General features: G+C 44.7%; 1 protein-coding gene across 1 annotated transcript in view; it reads left to right on the top strand.

Annotated features, from left to right (window-relative positions):
• Positions 1–27,905, top strand: part of LOC120064829 (protein bassoon-like) — a 134,008-nt gene that overhangs the window by 88,064 nt on the left and 18,039 nt on the right. The gene's annotated exons all lie outside the window — the stretch shown is intronic.

Below are 27,905 nucleotides of genomic sequence, written 5' to 3'. Positions count from 1 at the left end.
CTGCAGCACCCAGCCTCACACTACTAGATTTTACTAGAATCTGTCTACTGTTTGCTGATGATCTGGTGCTTCTGTCCCCAACAAAGAAGGGCCGACAGCAGCACCTAGATCTTCTGCACAGATTCTGTCAGATCTGGGCCCTGACATACATTTCAGTAAGACAAAAATTGTCACGTTCGTTATAATGAGTGGACCAAGATGCAGCGTGGTATGGTTCCATCCTCTTTATTTTGAAGTGAAACTCAAAGAAAACAATAAAGCGCAAAACGAAACGTGAAGCTAAGGTAGTGCTCGCAGGCAACTATACATAGACAAGATCCCACAAAGCACAATGGGGAAATGGCTGCCTAAATATGATCCCCAATCAGAGACAACGATAAACAGCTGCCTCTGATTGGGAACCATACCAGGCCAACATAGATATATATAATCACCTAGATAACCCACTCTAGTCACACCCCGACCAAACAAACATAGAGAATTAAAAGCTCTCTATGGTCAGGGCGTGACAAAAATAATGGTGTTCCAGAAAAGGTCCAGTTGCCAGGACCACAAATACAAATTCCATCTAGACACCGTTGCCCTAGAGCACACAAAAAAACTATACCCACCTCGGCCTAAACATCAGCACCAAAGGTAACTTCCACAAAGTGTAAGGAGGACCTTCTACGCCATCAAAATGAACATAAATTTCGACATTGCAATTAGAATCTGGCTAAAAATACTTGAATGTCAGTTATAGAACCCATTCTGCAAAAACATCCTTTGTGTACAACGTAAAACACCAAATAATGCATCAAGAGCAGAATTAGGATGATACCTGCTAATTATCAAAATCCGGAAAAGAGCCATTATATTCTACAACCTCTTAAAAGGAAGCGATTCCCAAACCTTCCATAACAAAGCCATCACCTACAGAGAGAGATTATCCTAGAAAAGAGTCCCCTAAGCAGCTGGTCCTGGGGCTCTGTTCACAAACACAAACAGACCCCACAGAGTCCCAGGACAGCAACACGATAAGACCCAACCAAATCATGAGAAATCAATAAGATAATTGCTTTAAACATGGGAAAGAATCAACCAAAAAACAGAGCAAACTGGAATGCTATTTGGCCCTAAACAGAGAGTACACAGTGGCAGAATACCTGACCACTGTGACTGACCCAAATGAAGGAAAGCTTTGACTATGTACAGACTCAGTGTAACGAAGACGCAGGGAGTCAGGAAGCAGGTGCAGTTGGAGAGTTTAATAAGAACTAACATAGAGTGAATACACAAATAAGAATAGCGTCTGAACATGAACACAGAAACAATACTGCCTGATGGGTGATAACAAGGGAGTGCTAGATAAAGAGAGTGTAATCAGGGAAGTGATGAAGTCCAGGTGTGCCTAATGAAGGTTGCCAGGTGTGCGTAATGATGGGTTGCCAGGACTGGTGGTTAGTAGACTGGCGACGTCGAGCGCCGGAGAGTGGGAGCGTAAGTAGACGGAGGGGTGTCGTGTGGGACGGCATCCGGCAGGGGACCAGGAACCACCGGCCTGAGGTGAAAAGAGGGTTGAGATCCGGTAGTTAGTGGGGAGCTGTAATTAGTAAGTTACTTCATTGACCCACCGGAGGACTTTGAATGCCCCACAAACTTGGGGCTCAGCTTCCGTCAGGGCAGGCGGAGCGGGAGGTCCCTGGTGGAGAGCCAGACATGATCACCAGGATGGAATACGGGTGCCTCACTGCAGTGGTGGTCCACCTGCTCCTTCTGACGTTGGAGCCTCACGTGGGCAGCTTTCCAAACCTCCTCTACTCGCCAGAACCACTCGTCCACCGCAGGGCCTTCAGTCTGGCTCGGGGTCCACAGGGCCAGGGCCGGCAACGGCGAGCACCGGAGAAGGGGAGTGGGAGTAGACGTGACACTCAGTGAGCATAGCCTTGCTATTGAGAGAAGACAGGCGATGTGCACACTGCCCACAAAAAGAGGTGGAAACTGAGCTGCACTTCCTAAACCCTTTCCAAATGTATGATTATATTAAAGACACATATTTCCCTCAGATTACACAGAACCACAAATAATTATAAAACAAATCCAATTTTGATTGTTGCCACAAGAAAAGGGAAACCAGTGAAGAACAAACACCATTGTAAAAACAATCTATATTTATGTTTATTTATTTTCCCTTTTGTAGTTTAACTATTTGCACATCGTTACACTTTACAAAGCCATAATATGACATTTGAAATATCTCTATTCCTTTGAAAACATTCACTTAAATTCAAAGGGCTTTATTGGCATGAGAAATACATTGCCAAAGCAAGTGAAATAAATATTAAACAAGAGTGAAATAAACAATCAAGTTAATTTTTATTGTTTATTTCACTCTTGTTTATTATCTATTTCACTTGCTGTGGCAATGTAAACATATATTTCCCATGCCAATAATGCCCCCTTTGAATTGAATGAAATGGATAGAGAGAAAGAGGACAAGGGGGTAGAGAGAGAAAGAGGGAAGGGGATAGAGAGAGAGAGAGAGAGAGAGATGGGGTGGCTGCTGTAAAAGCCAAAGCACTCTACATGAATAATTCTCCCTTCCCAGTCTTCTGGTTTCTCTCTCTCCCTCTTTCTCTCCCTCTCCTCATTCCCTCTCTCTCTACCCCCTATCTCTCTCTCTATCCCTCTTTCCTCTCTCTTCCCCTTCCCTCTCTCATTCTCTCTCTCTGTCTCTCTCTCTCTCTTTAACCCCCTCCCCCCACCCCCACCCCTCTCTCTCTCATCTCTCTCTTTCCCACACAGTGACATTACACCGAATCAGTAAAGGAACACGAGAGGGGCATGTTTGGCAGCACAAACGTGTGACAGGAAGCGAGCTGCAGAAATTCTTAATAGCATTCCCTTATTAGCATTTTACATTAACATCTTCCTGCTGTTTGGGTGTCAGCCAGTGATAAGCCTGTAGTTAATGGATGGGGGTCTTCCAGCTGACATAGGAGTCCACAGGGACCAGGGCCTGTGTGTTGGTTGCCACTATCGCTCTCCCCCTTCAGGCCAACTCCTCCACATGTCTGTGTGACAGTTGGGGGGGGACTATGTATGATTGCGTGTGTGTGTGGTTTGTTACTGTGTTAGGACGGTTTAATGAGTCTGAATATGCATGTGTGGGTTCGTCTGACAGTATGTGTGTGGGCCCTTGAGGTTATAATGTGTATTATACGAAATATGTAAATTGTTTGTCTTTTTACTCTCCCCTTTTTTCTGTCTACTTCCCCCTCCCACAAACCCAACACACACCAACACAAATCCCACACGCACCCACACAAACCCAACACACACCAACACAACACAAACCCAACACAAACCCAACACACACCAACACAACACAAACCCAACACACACCAACACACACCAACACAAACCCACACAAACCCACACAAACCCACACACACAAACCCACACAAACCCACACAAACCCACACAAACCCAACACACACCCACACCAACCCAAAACACACACACACCAACCCAATACACACTCACACCAACCCAACACACACCCACACAAATTCAATACACACCCACAACCATACAGACCCAACACACACCCACACAAACCTAACACAAACCTAACACACACACACCCACACAAACCTAACACACACCCACTCCCACACAAACCCAACATACATCCACACCAACACAAACCCAACATACATCCACACCAACACAAACCCAACACGCACCCACACCAACACAAATCCAAGACACACCCACACCAACACACACCCACGCCAACACAAACCCAACACGCATCCACACCAACACACACCCACACCAACACAAACCCAACACGCATCCACACCAACACAAACCCAACACACACGCACACACACTCAGATCATATTCCACATATTCCATCTCATTGAGCTTTTTCCAAGTACAAGCAAACTGCACAGATGGTTAGTTCTGAGAGCCCTGGCTGCACCTCTTTATATTTAGCTCCTCAGTAAAGCACTTGAGGGAGAGAAAAACAAAGTGTGTTTCGTCTGTTTCCATGCCATGCTCCACGCTCCCTTGCTGTCTCGCTTCAACAGCCAACTAAGTTGTGCAGGATTTGGGCAGAATTAGCGAAGGCATTATCTGGCTCACAGAGAGCTGTGGGTAGAGATACTCTCTGCTGTCTGCTTATGTAACACAGAGATATGAACTATAGCTCCTCCATCTCTCTCCTTTGGTGTTGTTGGGCCGTTTATTTGTGTTTGCCCATGGGTTGTGTCCGAAATGGCACCCTATTTCCTATGTAGGGCGCGGCAGGTAGCCTAGCGGTTAAGAGAATTGGGCCGTTAATCGAAAGGTTGCCGGTTCGAATCTCAGAGCCTGGAAGGTGGAAAAATCTGGCATTCTGCCCTTGAGCAAGGCAGTTAACCCCGATCAACAACTGCTCCCCGGGAGTGTCGACGATTAAGGCAGCCCTCCACACCTCTCTGATTGAGGGGTTGGGTTAAATGCAGAAGACACATTTCAGTTGAATGCATTCAATTTTGCAACTGACTAGATATCCCTTTTGATCAGAGCCCGTGCTCTATACTCTTAGAAAAAAAGGAGCCATCTAAAACCTAAAAGGGTTCTTCGGCTGTCCCCATACGAGAACCCTTTTTTATAACTTTTTTGGTTCCAGGTGGAATCCTATTGAGTTCTATCTGGAACCAAAAATAGTTATCCTATGGCAATGTTTCCCAACACTGGTCCTCCAGTATCAACAGTACACAGTTTCATGTAGCCCTTGACAAACACACCTCATTCAACTCATTGAGGGCTTGATGATTAGTTGAATCAGGTGTGCTTGTCCATGGTTACAATAAAAATGTGTACTGTTGGGTGTACTCAGGGACCAGGGTTGGAAAACACTGTCCTATGGGGACAGCCAAAGAACCCTTTTGGAACCCTTTTTTCAAAGTAGAACAGAGGGAATATGATGCATTTTCCGATGCAGACTCTGTGTTTGGATGTGTTGATTGTTCAGGCTTGTTGTGTGTGTCTAATGGACCTCCAATATCACAAGAGTCGTGTGCAGGGAAAAGTTAGCTTCGTCCTTGAATAGTACAGACTCTTTTTTCCCTCTCTCTCACCAAACCTTTGACAACTTCTTTTTTTATCTCCTCCCCAGCTGGAGAAAATGACATTTTCCAACTGCCCACTTAGATAAAAAATCTCTCTCTTCTTGCTCCGCTGTGTCTCGCTGGTGACTGAACCTCCTAGTTACTGGATAATCAGTAGAGCTGGGGAGCAGATCTGATGGAAGCCAAATGTACGGTGTCCATATTAGGACAGCCTCAGTTTCAGTCCTGCTAATCGACTGATTATCCAGTAACAGGGAGGTGTCTGAATATGGACACTGTACACATGGTAGATGGGAGCAGCATTATGCTGATGTAGTGCTTATTTTCATATCTCTAATGGTTCCAAATGATGTCATGTCTAAATCATGTACTGTCTAGGTCATTAGCAGCCATGTTGCACACTGTCCCCAATTAAACCATTACCAACCATGGAAAACCTGATGTTACCATCACCATTACATTCATGTTATTACTGTGTACTGGATGAGGTGGTTATTGCATTGATCACTCAGTGCTAGAGTCTAAGAAAAAAGGGTTTCAAAAGGGTTAATCGGCTGTCCCCATAGGAGAACCCTTTTTGGTTCCTGGTAGAATTTTTGGGATTCTAGGTGGAACCCTTTAGGGTTCCATGTAGAACCCTCTGTGGACAGGGTTCTACATGGAACCCATACGGGTTTTTCCTAGAACCAAAAATGATTATTCAAAGGGTTCTCCTATGAGGACAGCTGAATAACCCTTTTAGGTTCTTGATATACCCTTTTTTTCTAAGAGTGTATACCACTAATGACTAAGATGTATAGTTGACCTATTGGTTTGGAACAGCCTCATCTACTAGTACGTAATGAGGATATCGAACGATATAGTTTGTAAGAAACACTCTTCTGGAGTGATATTTTCATACAGGCTTAATCATACAGAAATCGGGTATCGGACTCAGCCCGGAATCAAAGTGAATGACTCCCCAGAATCGGCCCAAGTACATCGGGCCGTTTCCGTCTAACGGAATTCAGCCAACTTTGCCTGATTTAGTCATTTAAAATATTACTATTATACATTTTATACATACAAATTATACTCATCCACAAAAAAAAGTTTTGTGTTGAAGGAAACACCACACACCTGATGACGGTGTCATGCGCGCATGCACCTAGTGCGCCACAGGAGCTGCTACAGCGCGATGGGACAAGGACACCTGCACATTTACAGAACAAATCAAATTAAAGTTTATCGGTTGCGTAAATAGATTTGCAGATGTTATCGCAGGTGCAGCAAAATGCTTATGTTTATAGATCCAACAATGCAGGAATAATACATAGAAAACTATACAAAACAATACGCACATAATCCAAAAGTAAAAAGAAAGAAATTAAGAAATATCAGAAAGACCAATGTCAAAGTGTGGAACATATATATATATACGTATATACAGTATATACAGTCGTGGCCAAAAGTTTTGAGAATGAAACAAATATACATTTTCACAAAGTCTGCTGCCTCAGTTTGTATGATGGCAATTTGCATATACTCCAGAATGTTATGAAGAGTGATCAGATGAATTGCAATTAATGGCAAAGTCCCTCTTTGCCATGCAAATGAACTGAATCCCCCAAAAACATTTCTACTGCATTTCAGCCCTTCCACAAAAGGACCAGCTGACATCATGTCAGTGATTCTCTCGTTAACACAGGTGTGAGTGTTGACGAGGACAAGGCTGGAGATCACTCTGTCATGCTGATTGAGTTTGAATAACAGACTGGAAGCTTCAAAAGGAGGGTGGTGCTTGGAATCATTGTTGTTCCTCTGTCAAACATGGTTACCTGCAAGGAAACACGTGCCGTCATCATTGCTTTGCACAAAAAGGGCTTCACAGGCAAGGATATTGCTGCCAGTAAGATTGCACCTAAATCAACCAGTTATCGGATCATCAAGAACTTCAAGGAGAGCGGTTCAATTGTTGTGAAGAAGGCTTCAGCGTGCCCAAGAAAGTCCAGCAAGTGCCAGGACCGTCTCCTCAAGTTGATTCAGCTGCGGGATCGGGGCACCACCAGTACAGAGCTTGCTCAGGAATGGCAGCAGGCAGGTGTGAGTGCATCTGCATGCACAGTGAGGCGAAGACTTTTGGAGGATGGCCTGGTGTCAAGAAGGGCAGCAAAGAAGCCCCTTCTCTCCAGGAAAAACATCAGGGACAGACTGATATTCTGCAAAAGGTGCAGGGATTGGACTGCTGAGGACTGGGGTAAAGTAATTTTCTCTGAATCCCCTTTCCGATTGTTTGGGACATCCGGAAAAAGCTTGTCCGGAGAAGACAAGCTGAGCGCTACCATCAGTCCTGTGTCATGCCAACAGTAAAGCATCCTGAGCCCATTCATGTGTGGGGTTGCTTCTCAGCCAAGGGAGTGGGCTCACTCACAATTTTGCCTAAGAACAGCCATGAATAAAGAATGGTACCAACACATCCGCCGAGAGCAACTTCTCCCAACCATCCAGGAACAGTTTGGTGACAAACAATGCCTTTTCCAGCATGATGGAGCACCTTGCCATAAGGCAAAAGTGATAACTAAGTGGCTCGGGGAACAAAACATCGATATTTTGGGTCCATGGCCAGGAAACTCCCCAGACCTTAATCCCATTGAGAACTTGTGGTCAATCCTCAAGAGGCGGGTGGACAAACAAAAACCCACAAATTCTGACAAACTCCAAGCATTGATTATGCAAGAATGGGCTGCCATCAGTCAGGATGTGGCCCAGAAGATAATTGATAGCATGCCAGGGCGGATTGTCTTGAAAAAGAAGGGTCAACACTGCAAATATTGACTCTTTGCATCAACTTCATGTAATTGTCAAAAAAAGCCTTTGACACTTATGAAATGCTTGTAATTATACTTCAGTATTCCATAGTAACATCTGACAAAAATATCTAAAGACACTGAAGCAGCAAACTTTGTGAAAATTAATATTTGTGCCATTCTCAAAACTTTTGGCCACGACTGTATGTATATGTGTATATACAGTATATATATACACACACTGAGTATACAAAACATTATGAACACCTGCTCTTTCCATGACATAGTGTAACATATTAAGTAAGTGTTCATATTCTTTAATTAAATAAAAGGATCTCTAAGGTCAGGACGTGACACATAGACTGACCAGGTGAATCCAGGTGAATCCAGGTGAAAGCTATGATCCTTTTTGATGTAACACTTGTTAAATCCACTTCAATCTGTGTAGATGAAGGGGAGGAGACAGGTTAAAGAAGGATTTTTAAGCTATGAGACAATTTAAGTGCCTTTGAACAGGGTATGTTAGTAGGTGCCAGGAGCACAGGTTTGTGTCAAGAGGTGAAACGCTGCTGGGTTTTTCATGCTTAACAGTTTCCTGTGTGTATCAAGAATGGTCCACCACCCAAAGGACATCCAGACAACTTGACACAACTGTGGGAAGCATTGGAGTCAACATGGGAGAGCATCCCTGTGGAACGCTTTCAACTCAATATTAGGAAGGTGTACCTAATGTTTGTATACTCAGTGTATATAATGATGTGTATTACTTGCCTATTTGCATAGTTATATAAAGGTTTAATAAAAAAATGTAAAAAATAAAAGCTTGTATACAGTGCATTCGGAAAGTATTCAGACCCCTTGACTTTTTCCACATTTTGTTAAGTTACAGCCTTATTCAAAAATGTATAACATTTCCTCATCAAACACACATTACCGAGTAATAACAAAGCAAAAACAGGTTTTTAGAAATTATTGCAAATAAAAAAATGAAAAAAAATAAATGGAACATTTACATAAGTATTCAGACTCTTTACTCAGTACTTTGTTGAAGCACCTTTGGCAGCGATTACAGCCTTGAGTCTTCTTGGGTATGATGTTACAAGCTTGGCACAACTGTATTTGGGGAGTTCTCCCATTCTTCACTGCAGATCCTCTCAAGCTCTGTCAGGTTGGATGGGGAGCGTCGCTGCACAGCTATTTTCAGGTCTCCAGAGATGTTTGATCGGGTTGAAGTCCGGGCACTGGCTGGGCCACTCAAGGACATTCAGAGACTTGTTCCGAAGCCACTCCTGTGTTGTCATGGCTGTGTGCTTAGGGTTAATTGTCCTGTTGGAAGGTGCTCCAGTATGAGGTCCTGAGCGCTCTGGAGCAGGTTTTCATCAGGGATCTCGCTGTACTTTGCTCCGTTCATCTTTCCCTTGATCCTGACTAGTCTCCCAGTCCCTGCCGCTGAAAAACATCCCCACAGCATGATGCTACCACCACCATGCTTCACCATAGGGATGGTGCCAGATTTCCTCCAGACGTGACACTTGGAATTCAGGCCAAGGAGTTCAATCTTAGTTTCATCAGACCAGAGAATATTTTTTCTCATGGTCTGAGAGTCCTTTAGGTGCCTTTTGGCAAACTCCAAGCGGGATGTCATGTGCCTTTTACTGAGGAGTGGCTTCCGTCTGGCGACTCTACCATAAAGGCCTGATTGGTGGAGTGCTGCAGAGATGGTTGTCCTTCTGGAAGGTTCTCCCATCTCCACAGAGGAACTCCGGAGCTCTGTCAGAGGGACCATTGGGTTCTTGGTCACCTCCCTTACCAAGGCCCTTCTTCCCCGATTGCTCTGTTTGGCCGGGTGGCCAGATCTAGGAAGAGTCTTGGTGGTTCCAAACTTCTTCCATGTAAAACTGATGGAGGCCACTGTTTTCTTGTGGACCTTCAATGCTGCAGACATTTTCTGGTACCCTTCCCCAGATCTGTCACTCGACACAATCCTGTCTCTGAGCTCTATGCATAATTCCTTCGACCTTGGTTTTTGCTCTGACATGCACTGTCAACTGTGGGACCTTATAAAGACAGGTGTGTGCCTTTCCAAATCATGTCCAATCAATTGAATTTACCACTGGTGGACTCCAATCAAGTTGTATAAACATCTGAAGGATGATCAATGGAAACAGGATGCACCTGAGCTCAATTTCGAGTCTCATAGCAAAGGGTCTGAACACTTATGTTAATTAGGTATTTCTGTTTTTGTTTTTTTAAATAAATTTGCACATTTTTCTAAAAACCTGTTTTCGCTTTGTCATTAGGGGATATTGTGTAGATTGATAAGAAAAAAATAATATTTCATCCATATGAGATTAACGCTGTAACGTAACAAAATGTGGAAAAAGTCAAGGGGTCTGAATACTTTCCAAATGCACTGCAGACAGTATGGACAGTATATGAATAGAAAGGTGTGTCCAGCAGTAGTTATATAGGATGAGCCATGACTAAAATACAGTATGTGAACAGTATTAAAGTGACCAGTCTTCAATGACTATGTACATAGGGCAAAACAGTATCTGAGGTGTAGGGTAGAGTAAACGGTGGTAGCCGGTTAGTGACAGTGTCTCCAGTCCTGGACAGAGTACCGGCCGGAGGCTGGCTAGTGCTGACTGTATAACAGTCTGATGGCCTGGAGATAGAAGCTGTTTATCAGTCCCTTGTTCCCATCTTTGATGCCTCTGTACTGTCTCCTCCTTTCTAGATGGTAGCGGGGTGAAAAGGCCGTGGCTCGGGTGGCTGGGGTCCTTGATGATTTTCTTGGCCTTCATATGACACCTTGTGCTGTAGATGTCCTGAAGGGCAGCCAGTGTGCCCCCGATGAAGCATTTGGCTGACCGCACCTACCCTCTGGAGAGCCCTGCGGTAGCGGATGGTACAATAAGTAAGGCGCTACAGACGGTAGTGCGTAGGGCCCAGTACATCACTGGGGCCAAGCTTCCTGCCATCCTATAGACTAGGCGGTGTCAGAGGAAGGCCCGAAAAATTGTCAAAGAGTCCAGTCACCCAACTCATAGACTGTTCTCTCTGCTACCGCACCGCAAGCGGTACCGGAGCGCCAAATCTAGGACTAAAAGCCTCCTTAACAGCTTCTACCCCCAAGCCATAAGACTGCTGAACAATTAATCAAATGGCCACCTGGACTATTTACATTGTTTTTACTCTGCTGCTTCTAGCTGTTTATTAACATGGCCCACCTTGCCTGACGAGGATTCAGTCTCCTCACTGCCCGGATGTACTCCAGGTTGCGGTGGTCAGTCCAGATGAGGAAAGGGTGTTTAGCCCCCTCAAGCCAATGTCTCCACGCCTTCAAAGCCTTAACCACAGCCAACAGCGCCCGGTCCCCCACATCATAGTTCCGCTCTGCCGGGCTGAGCTTCTTCAAGAAGAAGACACGGGCGGAGCTTCGGTGGCGTCCCCGAGCGCTGAGAGAGCCCGGCTCCTATCCCAGCCTTGGATGCGTCCACCTCCACTATGAACGCCAAAGAGGGATCCAGATGGGCCAGCACGGGAGCCGAGGTAAACAGAGCCCTAGGTGCCCAAAAGCCCTGTCCGCCTCAGACGACCACTGCAAACGCACAGGACCCCCCTTCAGCAGTGAGGTAATGGGAGCCGCCACCTGACCAAAACCCCGGATAAATCTCTGGTAGTAATTGGCAAACCCTAAAAACCGCTGCTCCTCCTTTACCGTGGTGGGAGTCGGCCAATTACGCACGGCTGAAATGCAGTCACTCTCCATCTCCATCCCTGAGGTGGAAATGAGATACCCTAGGAAGGAGACGGCCTGCTGAAAGAACAGGCTTTTCTCAGCCTTGATGTACAGGTCATGCTCCAACAGTCGTCCAAGCACCTGGCGCACCAGGGACACATGCTCGGCACGTGTAGCGGAGTATATCAGAATGTCGATATACACCACTACACCCTGCCCGTGCAGGTCCCTGAAAATCTCGTCTACAAAGGATTGGAAGACTGATGGAGCATTCTTCAACCCGTACGGCATGACGAGGTACTCATAATGCCCTGAGGTGGTACTAAACGCCGTCTTCCACACGTCTCCCTCCCGGATACGCACCAGGTTGTAAGCGCTCCTAAGATCCAATTTAGTGAAGAAGCGCGCCCCGTGCATTGACTCAATCGCCGTGGCGATGAGAGGTAGCGGGTAACTGTACCTCACCGTGATTTGACTTAGACCTCTATAGTCAATGCACGGGCGCAGACCTCCCTCCTTCTTCTTCACGAAAAAGAAACTTGAGGAGGCGGGTGAAGTGGAGGACCGAATGTACCCCTGAAGCAGGGATTCAGAGACATATGTCTCCATAGCCTCCGTCTCCGCTTGCGACAGGAGATACACGTGACTCCTGGGAAGTGTAGCGTCTACCAGGAGATTTATCGCACAATCCCCCCGTCGATGGGGTGGTAATTGAGTTGCCTTCGTTTTGGAGAAGGCGAGAGCCAAATTGGTATATTCTGGGGGGATGCGCACGGTGGAGACCTGGTCTGGACTTTCCACCGGGGTAGCACCAACGGAAACTCCTACACACCTCCCCGAGTACTCTCGCGACCACCCAGTGAGAGCCCTCTGTTGCCATGAAATGGTGGGGTCATGACGAGCTAACCAGGGAAGGCCTAGTACCACGGGAAACACAGGAGAGTCAATGAGGAAGAGACTGATTCTCTCCTCGTGACCCCCCTGCGTCACCATGACCAGGGAGATGGTGGCTTCCCTAATCAACCCGGATCCTAATGGTCGACTATCCAGAGCGTGTACCGGGAAGGGTCTAACCACAGGAACAATGGGGATCCCTAAACTAAGGGTGAACGCTCTGTCGATAAAATTCCCAGCTGCGCCTGAATTGACGAGCTCCTTATGCTGGGAATGCAGGGAAAACTCAGGAAAACAAACCTGAACAAACAGGTGGACAACAGAGGACTCTGGATGAGAGTGGTACAGACTCACCTGGGGTGACGCCAGAGAGCCCTGCCTGCTGCCTCGACTACCAGAGGGACCAACCCGGCACCGACCGGCAGTGTGTCCTCTGTGGCCGCAGATGGTGCACATGAAGGCCCCTCCTCCAGCCTCCCTAAGCGCAGCCCCTCCCAGCTCCATTGGCACTGGAGCGGTGGTGCTGGAAGATGGAACCGACAGAGCCCTCTCTGGACGTCTGCGGGTGACCAGCAGGTTATCCAACCGAATGGACAGATCCACCAGTTGGTCAAAGGTGATGGTGGCATCCATGCAGGCCAACTCCTGACGGACGTCCTCGCGCAGGCTGCATCTGTAGTGATCGATAAGGGCCCTGTCGTTCCATCCTGCTCCGGCGGCCAAAGTCCGAAATTTCAGGGCAAACTCCTGTGCGCTCCTCGTCCCCTGCCTCAGGTGGAAGAGTCTTTCCCCCACCGCTCTGCCCTCGGGCGGATGGTCGAAGACTGCCCGGAAGCGGCTAGTGAACTCCTCGAAGTTGTCCAACGCCGTATCTCCTTCTCCCCACACGGCGTTTGCCCACTCCAGAGCTCTCCCCGAGAGGCACGAGACGAGGGCGGACACCCTCTCTCTTCCCGAGGAAGCTGGATGAACGGTGGCCAGGTACAGGTCCAGCTGTAACAGGAACCCCTGGCACCCTGCTGCCATCCCATCATACTCCCTGGGAAGGGAGAGACGCATCCCACTGGGACCGGATACAAGAGGTAACCCCGGTTGTGCTGGTCGAGGCGCTGGAGAGACTCCCTGTCTCTCCCAGCTGTCCATGGTCTGGACAACGCGATCCATCATGGCACCGAGATGTTGCAGCATCGCCGAGTGTTCTTGGACGCGCTCCTCGACTCCTCTGACCGGGGTACCTGCTCCTGCTGACTCCATGGGTGGTGTGGAATTCTGTCAAGGTTGTGCGCTACTGGAGTAAAAGTCAGGTGCAGGAGAGCAGAGAGTTGTGATCAGGCGCACACTTTATTAGGCAGAAGCAAACAACAGCCGGATGCAACTGCGTCAAACAAACCTCCAGCCAAAAGCGAAAGTGTAAAGCGCGACAAAGTCACAACGAATAAAAAGAGTTTAACAATAAACATACTACGGGTGAAATACGGTACCCGGGCAACACCAGCCTGGCGCGTCACACAAAAACACGGAACAAATAACAATTCCACACAAAGACATGGGAGGAACAGAGGGAATATATATGTAGTGTGATTAGGGAATGTAAACCAGGTGTGCGGGGAAACAAGACAAAACAAATAGAACAATGAACAGTGGAGCGGCGATGGCTAGAAGACCGGTGACGTCGACCGCCGAACGCCGCCCGAACAAGGAGAGGAGCCGACTTAGGCGGAAGTCGTGACATATAGCCTCGTTATTGTTATGTAATTTCCTTGTGTTACTTTTTTATTACATTTTTTATTATTTTTTCACTTTAGTTTATTTAGTAAATATTTTCTTAACTCTATTTCTTAAACAGCGTTGTTGGTTAAGAGCTTGTAAGTAAGCATTTCATGGTAAAGTCTACACCAAATTTGATTTCAGTAATGCTCTAACCTATTAATAATCACTGTTCATGCACCTATGGCAGCATACCACATTTACAGTACAGGCATAAATTCACTGATTAACCCTTTCACTCACTTACACCCAGAGAGGCAGTCACACACCTTCACACAGTCACATTCACACACTCCTATGGACTCAAATACAATTAGCTAATTCACTTTCACCAAATGAGAAGGCCAAGTGACAGGAGCTGAGGAGAGGAGAGAGTGAGTGGCACTTCCATGCCTTATCACTGGAGAGACTATCTGTCAACTGCTGTTCTCCGGGGCCTCAGATTAACTTCCCTATGAGGCTGTCTGTCTGCCAGGACCCTCCAGGGGCCACGGTCCAGACACGCAAAGTCACTAAATGATTTCTTGAATGTGGAGTGCTAGCTTGTTCTCTCTCTTTTTCATGACCAATTTTATTTTCTTATCTCCTCCCTCTTCCTAACATAAACACACTATCTCTATAGCAGTGGTGGAAAAATACCTAATTGTCATTGTCTTGAGTTAAAGTAAAGATACCTTAATAGAAAATGATACTTGAGTAAAAGTCCAAAAGTATTTGGTTTTAAATATACTTAAGTGTCAAAAGTAAAAGTATTTAATCATTTAAAATTCCTTATTTTAAGCTAACCAGACGGAACAATTTTTGTGTTTTTTATTTATTAACGGATAGCCAGGGGCACACTCCAACACTCAGATATAATTTACAAATTAACCATTTGTGTTTAGTGACTGCCAGATCAGAGGCAGTAGAGATGACTAGGGATGTTTTCTTGATAAGTGTGTGAATTGAACCATTTTCCTGTCGTGCTAAGCATTTGTATTTATTATGGATCCCCATTAGCTGCTGCCAAAGCAGCAGCTGCTCTTCATGGGGTCCAGCAAAATGAAGGCAGTTTATACAATTTTAAAACATTACAATATATTCACAGATTTCACAACACACTGTGTGCCCTCAGGCCCCTACTCCACCACTACCACATATCTACAGTACTAAATCCATGTGTATGTATAGTGCTTATGTTATCGTATGTATGTATGTGTGTGTGTGTGTGTGTGTGTGTGTGTGTGTGTATGCATGTGTCTGTGCCAATGTTTGTGTTGCTTCACAGTCCCCGCTGTTCCATAAGGTGTTTTTTAATCTGTTTTTTAAATCAAATTTTACTGCTTGCGTCATTCAAAAAATAACAAGTACTTTTGTGTATCATGGAAAATGTATGGAGTAAAAAGGACATTATTTTCTTTAGGAATGTAAGTGAAGTAAAAGTAAATGGTGTCAAATATATAAATAATTAAGTACAGATAACCCCAAAAATACTTAAGTAGTACTTTAAAGTATTTTTACTTAAGTACTTTACACCACTGCTCTAATGATTTTTTTGAGGAGGAGTGGAAGTAAACCCTGGAACCCCAAAGTACTTCTGGTGTGTTTGTAAACAACAGCTGTTCTGACACGGCTGTAAACAGCAAGTTAGCTAAGCTAGTTAACTTAGTATAGTTCTCAAGGTCAAGCATTTTGACCATTGTATTCGCGGGTGGGATGATCCTTACGACCGGGGACGGCTCTATTTTTGAAAAGGAAAGTTGATAGTTTTCCCAAAGAAGCATCGCAGCAGGCTGCATTGCCTGCATGGATAGTAACTTTAGCAGCAGGAGATGAACAGATTTCCAGTCCCAAAGAGAGAACTATGACAATACAAAAACACAATTGCAACGAAATATCAAATGTTATATCACTTCAGAATAATGAAGCAAGTACTGGTCTAAATGTTATGTTTCCAAACCTCAGATCCAGAGACCTGTGAAAGCTACTAAACCCTGTCTGCGGATGAAGGTCCCAAAGAAAGTCCCAAGTTCTGGAGAGTCCCAAGTCCAATGGGTTATATAGGCTATTGGTTTCCTGTTAGAATTGATTGTAGGAATACAAAAATACTGTTAAAATTAACAATGCATAGACCTAGAACATGCATGACCAACCTTGCTCCTAGAAATCTAGCTACTGGGTGTGCACGTTTCTGTTCCAACCCAGCCCTGACATTCTGCTTATTATTTGTATTAGACATCTATTTGTATTCATTTAAATATTCAATAATCTCTTGTTTTGGAGTAAGATTGATGTCTAAACTAACTAACCATTTGCATAGGTGTTCTTTGTATGATATTAAATAAAGTGTTGATTCTTAGAATTACAGCTACAATATGTAAATTTTTGGGGCAAACCAACCAAATTCACGTAGTGTTTCTGTCATTCTGAGATATTATTATCCTACAAAATTATCCTACAAAAACCATGATCTTGGTTGGGCTAGGATAACAGTAATTTAGGTTTCAGGGTGGGTGACATCACCACATGATGGCTACTAGGGCTTTGTCTCACTTTGTCTTTCCTTGATTACTCGCATCCTATCTTCTCACCTGTATTGTATCACAACTGTATTGGAGGAGAAGGTTAAAGGTCCCTCCCCTCTAACCTTCTTCTCCAATGGGTTTTGAGAAGGAGGAGATGACAGCAATTGAGGAAGGATGAATTGAGAAAGAGCCTAGCACTCACCTGTCAACTAGCTCACATGAGCTACACACTCACCCCTCTGTTACACTCACTGACCTCCTTCTCTGCATCAACCTCAACACACCCCTCTGCTACACTCACTGACCTCCTCCTTCTCTGCATCAACCTCAACACACTCACCCCTCTGCTACACTCACTGACCTCCTCCTTCTCTGCATCAACCTCAACACACTCACCCCTCTGCTACACTCACTGACCTCCTCCTTCTCTGTATAAACCTCAGCAGCCAGCAGAGCAGACTGTGTGAACTGAGTCAATCTAGCACCCACAGAACTGATTTTGTGGGTATTTCACTCTGCTACACTGACTCAAATCACCCACTCGGCGGCTGAGTTATACTGTCGGTGGCGTAGGAGGAGGTGAAAGGGGTGTGACTGTAGCACAGGTGAGCTGAAGGTGAGTTCTAGTAGCCACTGTGATGTGATGTCATACCCCTAAGACTAAGTAGTGTCTCCTGTCTATCATGAATTTATCAATATTTGAGTACCGTAAGCATCTTTTTGTTTCATTCTGCGACACACAGTCCTCTAGCGGTTGGCATGCTACCTTCAAGTGTAATTTGATTAGGGTGTGCGTCCTGGCCCGGTCAGGGTATTTCTCTCTTGCCTCTGCTATCCGTGTTCTACCCTTTTGGTTCCATTGCTTACAGTGGATGTGAGCTTATTTATGGCATGCATGCCCAAAGCAGACATACTGTATGATGTGATCAGTATTGGCCTCGTGGGCATGTACAATGCGCTTGTACATGTGGCTTGTCATTTCTATGCTGAAACAGGATTAGCTAATCCTCACACATTGTTCATATTTTGTTGAGATCAAATTGAATGACATTTGTCACATGCGCGGAATACAACAGGTGTAGACTTTACTGTGAAATGCGTACTCACGAGCCCTTTCCCAACAATGCAGAGTTAAAAGTAAGACAATTTGCACAAAAAAAAGAGGAAATAGTAACACAATAAAATAACAATAACGAGGCTATATACAAGGAGTACCGGTTCCAAGTCAATGTGCAAGGGTACGAGGTAGTTGAGGTGATATGTAGAAGTGGCTAGGCAATCAGGGTAGATAGTAAACAGAGTGTGAAAGTGTGTTTGGGTGAGTATGTGTGTGTGTGTGTGTGTGAGCTTGTTGGAGTGTCGGTTTAGTATGTGTGAGTGTGTGTGTGGGTAGAGCCCAGTGAGCGTGGATAGAGCCAAATCAAATTTTATTGGTCACATACACATGGTTAGCAGATGTTAATGCGAGTGTAGCGAAATGCTTGTGCTTCTAGTTCTGACAGTGCAGTAATATCTAACCTGTAATCTAACAATTACCCAACAGTGCAAGAGAGTCAGTGCAAAAAAAGGGGACAATGCAAATAGTCCAGGTAACCATTTGATTAACTGTTCAGCAGCGTTATGGCTGCTGTTTAGGAGCCTTTTGGTCGCAGACTTGGTGCTCCGGTACCGCTTGCCGTGCGGTAACAGAGAGAACATTCTATGTCTTGGGTGGCTGGAGTCTTTGACAATTTTTAGGGTCTTCCCCTGACAACTCCTAGTATGGAGGTCCTGGATGGCAGGGAGCTCATCTCTAGTGATGTACAAGGTCATATGCACTACCCTCTGTAGTGCCTTGCGGTCGGACGCCAAGCAGTTGCCATACCAAGCGGTGATGCAGCAAGTCAAGCTGCTCTCAATGGTGCAGCTGTAGAACTTTAAGGATCTGAGGGCCCATACCAAATCTTTTTAAGCTCCTGAGGAGGAAAAGGTATTGTCGTGCCCTCTTCATGACTGTGTTGGTGTGTTTGGACCATGATAGGTCCTTAGATATCTAAGCATATTCACTTTACTGCTACTATGTACAAATTACCTCGACCAACCTCGGTACATTGACTCGGTACCAGTAGCCCCTGTATATAGCCTCGTTATTGTTATTTTATTGTTACTTAAAAAAAAATAAAAAAAATATTTAGTAAAACATTTCTTAACTCTATTTCTTGAACTGCATTGTAAGGGATTGTAAGTAAGCATTTCACCGTGAGGTCTATACCTGTTGTATTTGGTGCATGTGACAAATACCATTTTATTTGATATTTGCTATGCTAGCCAAATGTAGCTCACACCACCAGAGCAAATGGATAATAAACCTGCTCGTCGAATCTCATTCAAAAATCATGGGCAATAATCTGGAGTTGGTCCCCCCTTTGTTGCTATAACAGCCTTAGGCTTTCCACTAGATGTTGGAACAGTGCTGCGGGGACTTGCTTCCATTCAGCCACAAGAGCATTTGTGAGGTCGAGCACTGATGTTGGGCGATTAGGTCTGGCTCGCAGTCTGCGTTCCAATTCATCCCAAAGGTGTTCGATGGGGTTGAGGTCAGGGCTCTGTGTAGGCCAGTCAAGTTCTTCCACATCGATCTCAACAAACTATTTCTGCATGGACCTCGCTTTGTGCACTTTCTCCAATCTGTTGCCACAAAGTTGGGAGCACAGAATCGTCTAGAATGTCATTGTATGCTGTAGCGTTAAGATTTCCCTTCACTGGAACTAAGGGACCTAGCCCAAACCATAAAAAACAGCCCAAGACCATTATTCCTCCTCCACCAAAATTTACAGTTGGCAGTATGCATTCGGGCAGGTAGCGTTCTCCTGGCATCCGCCAAATCCAGGACTGCCAGATGGTGATGCGTGATTCATCACTCCAGAGAATGCATTTCCACTGCTTCAGATTCCAATGGTGGCGAGCTTTACACCACTCCAGCCGATGCTTGGCACTGCGCATGGTGATCTTAGGCTTGTGTGCGACTGCTCGCCCATGGAAACCCAATTCATGAAGCTCCCGACAAACAGGTCCTATGCTGACGTTGCTTCAAGAGGCAGTTTGGAACTCTGTAGAGAGTGTTGCAACTGAGGACAGATGCTTTTTACGAGCTACGCACTTCAGCTCTCGGCGGTCCCGTTCTGTGAGCTTGTGTGTCCTACCACTTGGTGGATGAGCCGTTGTTGCTCCTAGACGTTTCCACTTCACAATAACAGCACTTACAGTTGACCAGGGCAGCTCCAGCAGGGCAGAAATTTGACGAACTGACTCCTTGGAAAGGTGGCATCCTATGACGCTGGCATCCTATTAAGTCACTGAGCTCTTCAGTAAGGCCATTCTACTGTCAATGTTTGTCGATGGAGATTGCATGGCTATGTGCTTGATTTTATACACCTGTCAGCAACGGGTGTGGCTGAAATAGCCGAATCCACTAATTTGAAAGGGTTTCCACATACTTTTGTATATATAGTGTATTATGTCATTATCATCTGGCTTTGCCCATATTGTTAGGTATACAGATCTATCTATCTATCTAATCAACCTTCATTTCATAATGTATGTCAGAGAAATCCCATATGGTGCCCTGTAGGAGAACGAGAAAAGAGAGAGGGGTGTCCACATACTTCTGTGTATATATAGTGTAACTCGTTTGTTCAGTTTTGGTGTTGGATCAAAAAATATGTACTTGTCATTTTGTGCTATCTAGCCAACTAACTAGCTAGTTAACTAACTCACAATTATGGTGCGCTGCAGCAACGGAGGTTCACTGGGGAACCTCTTGGTTGGCATGCGTATAGAACGTTATTGTTTTGACAGTTAAAAAGGTTGGCTGTGCAGTGAGCAGGTTACAAGTAGAGGAATCTCTCGTGGACAGATCTACGTAAACATAACTGGTAGCATAGAATCTGTTGGGATTGGAATGGGATGCGTGGGATAACGAGCAGCAGTAATTCTGGTGTTTGGGGTTTTTGTCACTGGTTATTTGAAAAAAATCACGGTTTTGCAGGTGTTAGCGTCTTTCGAATTTCTGAAGGGGAGGGGACATTGGACCCGTAGCTTGCAAAGAGATAGGGTGGAGCTCCTCATTCCATTTCCGCTTCTTGTTCTAGCATCTCTTCATCTTTTCTCTTAACACGTATGGATCCAGAATTTAATTGAGCAGCTGACCAATTGAGTGAGACTAGTTCTGGCTTAGTTGCAGACATATTCAGCAGGTTGTTTTTCTCATGCTGCTACTACACACTGAATTCTTGAAATGTAACCAAAAACTGAATGCATTTGAAATATTACATTCTAAAAATAAGATGCTTTTCAAATGATTTTACAAAAATGTAATCTAGCGGTGGTCAAATAATGTAATCTAAAATATTCTGCAATGAATTATGGAAGCATACTGTAGCAGAGATGTCCTCTATGATGTCATTATTTAACACCTGTGTTGTACTTTCCTTTATGAGCTTTATGCTGTGGGACGGTTTTGTAATATATTGTTGTAGTCTTCATTTCCTCCTCAGAGGTTAAAGAAGGCATCATAACAATAAAGGATGCCGTCTGTAGTGTCTTAGCTCTTATTACTTATTTATATAATAAGAAAGACTCTGAATACAAGAAATTGAACTGGAGCTTCACATTTACTAAAAGTAGTTAGTACCAGATTAACATAGAACAACACTGCGCATGACCAAGGGTGCTCCATTCTTAAAGGGGACATCAGTAATTAACAGAATATAACATTCCTTCTCTTATACAATCAGAGTTACTTTTACCAAACCACAACTGAAACATTTCCCAGAACTTGTTGTAGTTATTTTGCATCTTTTGATTTGAACTTGAACAGTTTGTTTTTGTTTGTTTGTTTATAAGTCCAGTCTGTCTGGTGGACGGTGCCTTCGTTCTGGGTAGCGCCTAGGATTGTCTGGAGGCTCCTGAACATCCTCAGTGTGTGCTTGTTCCATTATAGCTTCTGCTATAGCAACACCTTCATCAACACGTTCCCTTCTTTCAGCCTGGGGTCTCTTTACTGCCACACCGTCCTCTACAGTTCCTTGTGTGTCACTCTCAGGAGCTCTCTGTGCCTGTTCTCTCTCGATTGTTGTGCTGTTTTCCATGGAATGCATTTGGTTAATGTGACGCCGCCACATTATGTCTGGGCTCACTTGAACCTGGTAAGTTCTGGGTCCCGTTTGTGTATGTACGGTCCCTCTTGTCCATTTCCCTCCCCTTCTGTAGTCTCGCACCATCACTTCCTGTCCTGTTTGGAGATGGCGCTCCCGGCCACTTGAGAGCATCTTGGCTCGTTTGTTCAGCACATCATTACGCCTGTTTGGCTTCATGATGTTCAGCTGTGTGCGGAGAGGCCTCCCGAACATCAGTACGGCTGGGCTTTCATTTGTCGTGGCATGTGGGGTGTTTCGGTAGGGGGCCAGGAACTTGGCCAGTTTTGTTTGCAAAGTCCCTTCGTCTCGTTTTGCTGCACGAAGTCCTTGCTTTAGGGTTTGCACAAAGCGTTCTGCCAGCCCATTGGTGGCAGGGTGGTATGGAGCTGAGGTTGAGTGTTTGATTCCATTTACTGACATGAATCTTGTAAACTCGTCACTTACAAAAGCTTGCGAGTTGTCACTTACCAGCTGCAGCGGCAATCCGAAGCGTGCAGACGTTGTTCTGAGACACTATCGTCTGAGCTGAGGTGGAGGAGTCAGTGCAAAACACGTCTGGCCATTTGGAATGGGCATCAACTATAACCAGAAACATGTGCTTTTCAAAGGGACCAGCGTAGTCCACATGAATTCTCTGCCATGGCTCTGTGGGCCATTCCCAAGGGTGGACTGGGACAGGAGCAGGCATGTGAAGGGTTTCCAAACATCCGCTACAGTTCTTTTCCATATTTTCTATCTGTTGATCCAGACTGGCTCCTAGCGAGCAGCTTCATTTTGACAATTCCAACATTACCTTCATGTAGTTGCTGCAAAAGCTGATGTTGGCATTTCTGGGGTATCATGACTCTCATTCCCCACATCAAACATCCTTGGTACATTGTAATTTTGTTTCTCCGCTGGAAATACAGAGTCAGCTCCTTTCTGCCTGTAGCTGGCCATCCTGACATGGTGTAGGTGGACACTTTTGACAAGGTCACATCTTTCCTTGTCTCCTGTTTGATAACTGTGCTTGTGACCGGTAGTGCCTCGAGCTGAGCGGTATGGAAAATGTCCACTGCATCCACACTCCTTTGTCTTTCTCTTGTACACGGCAATCTGGATAATCCATCTGCATTTGTGTGGAGGGACGACGGCTTAAACTCAATGTCATACATATGACTGGCAAGGAACAAGGTGTATCCCTGTAACCTGGCTGCTGTCATTGCCGGAATGCCTTTCTTTGGACTGAAAATGGAAAGCAACGGCTGGTGATCCGTAACCAGTGAAACGCTTGCCATATAGGTATGCATGGAATTTCTTGACGCCCCACACTAGCGGCAGTGCTTCTTTGTCAATTTGTGAGTAGTTTGTCTCTGCATCATTCAATGTTCGTGACGCAAATACAACTGGCCTCTCTGACCCATCTTTCAGTGTGTGTGAAAGGACGGCCCCTAAGCCATAAGGGGACGCATCACAAGCCAACTTCACTGGCAGTTCAGGGGTTGTAATGCATCAGGACCTGTTCAGATGTGATGAGCCGTTTTGCCTCAAGAAACGCATTTTCACAGTGTTCTGTCCACCGCCATGTCCTATTCTTTCCCAGGAGCTGATTTAGAGGCTGGAGTACTGCTGAAAGGTTTGGGAGGAATCTTCTGTAGTAATTGATCAGTCCCGTAAAAGATCTCACTTCTGTGATATTTCAAGGGTGCTCCATTCTTAAAGGGGACATCAGTAATTAACAGAACATAACACTGTCCTCATATGGACACCGTATACAGGATATGATTTATGGTACAGATGGTAATCGTCTATAGAGGTGTTTATCGGGTTATATTATCGCCTTTGTGAGTGAAGACGTGACGGCTACAGTACACAGACACAGACACCATTTCTCTATGCCTAGGCCTGATCCTAGATCAGCGGTTCTACTCTGAGACACTTTGAATGCAGGCCCTGGGCTACAAACATGGTGCCACCATGTCTCTTTTCAATTCTCATAACCGGTAATAGAAGCATTTTTATTTTCCATTGGTCTGAGAATAAAACAACTGCTAAGACTGAGACTGTCCTAATATGGAAACCGCAGATCCGTCTCATTGATCAGCTCCTTTGATCTGAAATGGAATGTGTTTCTGTTAATATTCTGTCTTTGATAGGTTTACACCCTTTATCTCAAAACGAGTGTTGACATAATCTGTGGTGGGAAGTATGAATGTGAGTGCCTGTGTCTAACTCTCGGGTTACGTCCGAAATTGCCTATAGTGAACAACTTTTGACCAGGGCCTATAAGAATCCTGTCAAAAGTAGTGCATTATATAGGGATAGGGTTTCATTTTTGATGTACCTTTTGTTGATTGAATGTGAGTGGTGACAGTCTGTGTGTAACTCTGTTGAGTGTCATCTGCTCCATGAAGGATTACATCTGAACAGTTGACTGTGGATCTAATTGCAGTTTGGTCTCTGTGTCTCACCACTAATAACAATAGTACTGATTTGTATTCATACAGTGGCGTCATCTCATGTGCTTCAAAGCGCTTAACAATGTCTAGTGATTAAGCCTTCTCATGCAGATGAAAGACTTGATTTAGACAGCCTTTTGAAATGTACAACTACAGGGGTTTGACTGAGTCCTTTAGCCAGCTCTGACCTATCCTGTCAAGGGCCACACTGCAGCTAATGCCATGCCTGAAATAGCTAATCTGACTTTAAAGGAGGTCATAGATATCATGGACATTTGGTTCACAATGTAGGAAGGAACATTTTTGTTGAGCATATACTTAATCCAATGCCTGTCTGTTTTAATCTGAGGCAAATTATCACACTCTGAAGAAATTCAGATTAGGGTTGAATGGCGGGAACCTGTTACCAAGATTTCCCGCCCAAAACCACTCAATTTTCCAGGGTAAATAACTGCGAGAAACCGTAAATTATAATCAAATATTTATTTTAACAGCATTGCGTGAAATGGAACTGTAAAATGATATGTGATGTCTAAATCTGGCATCCCTACGGCCTCTGCATGATGAATCAACACTCAGGGTGGGGACAGACACCGCATCTCAGTATTGAGCGCAGTTCACAATGCATGTGTAACTGGTGCTGTACTGCACCGCTGTAACTCTGCGTTGTGAGTGGTTGATTGAGACTATAGATGTGAAATTTGGAGATCAGGTAGTTTTAATTAAGCAGAATTCACTCTGCATCCTGCATCTGCATCCAAAAGAAAATAAAACATTTGTAGAGCACATATGTTCTGCGAATCGTCGCCTCTTTCTCTCATAGTGCATCAAAATGATTTGAGCACGAGCACGCAGGGCAAAACATAAGTACACACTCCCCTACTCCCAGGATGCAGGCATTTTTAATTGTAAAGAGTTTTTATTGCAGCTGCAGAGTATTAAAACGTCCTATCACCAGTGTTGGAAAAGTACCCAACTGTCATACTTGAGTAAAAGTAAAGATACCATAATAGAAAATGACTCAAGTAAAAGTCACCCAGTAAAATTCTATTTGAGTAAAAGTATTTGATTTAAAATATACTTAACTATCAAAAGTAAAAGTATAAATCATTTCAAATTCCTTATATTAATGTCACGATCGTCATAATAAGCGGACCAAGGCGCAGCGGGATATGAAGACATCTTCTTTTATTAAAGATGACGAAACACGAAACGAACACTTTTACAAAACAACAAACGACCGTGAAGCTACAAACGTAAGTGCATACACAAGCTACAAACGTTCAACATAGACAATTACCCACAAACACCTAAAGCCTATGGCTGCCTTAAATATGGCTCCCAATCAGAGACAACAATAAACAGCTGTCTCTGATTGAGAACCAAATCAGGCAACCATAGACTTTCCTAAACACCTACACTGAACACAACCCCATACATACTAAAAACCCCTTAAACAATACACACACCCTAAACTAGACAAAACACACAAACATCCCCCATGTCACACCCTGACCTAACTAAACTAACTAAACAACTAATACAGAAAATCAATATAACAGAGGCCAGGGTGTGACAATTAAGCAAACCAGATGGCACCATTTTTAAAATGTTTTTATTTTTATTTACTGAAAGCCAGGGGCACACTCCAACACTCAGACATAATTTACAAACAAAGCATTTGTGTTTAGTAAGTCTGCCAGATCAGAGGCAGTAGGGATGACCAGGGATGTTCGGTTGATAAGTGCGTGAATCTGATTATTTTCCTATCCTGCTAAGCATTCAAAATGTAACAAGTAGCCTACTTTTGGGTATCAAATGTATGGAGTAAAAAGTACAATATTTTCTTAAGGAATGTACAGTAGTGAAGTAAGTCGTCAAAAATATTAAAGTACAAATACCCGAAATAGCTACTTAAGTACTTTAAACCACTTCCTATCAACGAATATTGTTGCTTTGAATCAGTGCACGCGCGAGGACTCTCTCGCAGTCTCTCTCTCTCCATCAACTCTTCTAGATTGATACGTACAGTATATAGGCCTACATTTAATGCAGTATTAGCCTTATATTTAGCTAATTAATGATGGGTTATGCATAAGCTTCTAATTTATAGCCTCTGTCCCTTGCGCAATACGCAAGCACCTGTGCTTGTAACGTCTGCTTCCAACTCACTCTCAAACACGTAGATAGATCCCCTGAACGCAGCTCACACTCTCAAACACAGATCCCAATCACCTGTTCACACACCTGTATGTCAACAAACCATTTCTGTATGGACCTTGCTTTGTGGACAGGGGGGTAGTCATGCTGAAACAGGAAAGGGCCTTCCCCAAACTGTTGCCACAAATTTGGAAGCACAGAATCATCTAGAATGCCATTATATGATGTAGCGTTAAGAATTCCCTTTACTGGAACTAAGGGTCACAGCCCAAACCATGAAAAACAGCCCCAGACCATTATTCCTCCTCCACGAAACTTTACAGTAGGCATCATGCATTGGGGCAGGTAGCGTTTTCCTGGCATCCGCCAAACCCAGATTCGTCCATCGGACTGCCAGATGGTGAAGCGTGATTCATCACTCCAGAGAACGCGTTTCCACTGCTCCAGATTCCAATGGCGGCAAGCTATACACCCCTCCAGCCAGTGCTTGGCATTGCGCATGGTGATCTTAGGCTTGTGTGCGACTGCTCGGCCAATCCATTTCATGAAGCTCCCGACAAATAGTTATTGTGCTGACGTTGCTTCCAGAGGCAGTTTGGAACTCGGTAGTGAGTGTTGCAACTGAGGACAGACGATTTTTACGCGCTACATGCTTCAGCACTCGGCAGTCCCGTTCTGTGAGCTGGTGTGACCTACCACTTCGCGGCTGAGCTGTTGTTGCTCCTAGACATTTACACTTCACAATAATAGGACTTACAGTTGACTTAGGCAGCTCTAGCAGGGCAGAAATGTGACGAACTGACTTGTTGGAAAGGTGGCATCCTATGACGGTGCCACGTTGAAAGTCACTGAACTCTTCAGTAAGGCCATTCTACTGCCAATGTTTGTCTCTGGAGATTTCATTGCTGTGTGCTTGATTTTATACAGCAAGGGGTGTGGCTGAAGTAGCTGAATCCACTTATTTCCACATACATTTGTATATATAGTGTAGCTACTCTACTGGTGCCAAAATGTGACTGTAGGGTGTCAGCAAATATAATAGTTTACACTAGTCATCTATGGCAAAGATACTTATGTTTCCCCTTTCATCTGTGTCTGGTGTTAACTAATTACTGGCTAGCTAGTGCTTCAGCCAGCATGGAACAAAATTGGGTGAAGGGTCATCCAAAACTCTGACGCAGTTCTCCTGTCCACACATCCATCAGTGCTGCTGTGAACCGCATCACAAGAGACATGCTAAACGGGATATGTATTTAAAAAAATGGACATGATTGCTTTGTGTATCACCAAATTTGCTTGAGATGATTTTACTGCAACACTGCTCACTGC

This window comes from Salvelinus namaycush, chromosome 20, assembly GCF_016432855.1.
Source record: "Salvelinus namaycush isolate Seneca chromosome 20, SaNama_1.0, whole genome shotgun sequence".
Taxonomy (NCBI): Eukaryota; Metazoa; Chordata; class Actinopteri; order Salmoniformes; family Salmonidae; genus Salvelinus; species Salvelinus namaycush.
The sequence above is the reverse complement of the archived record's forward strand: the minus strand, read 5'-3'. Positions and strand labels throughout refer to the sequence as shown.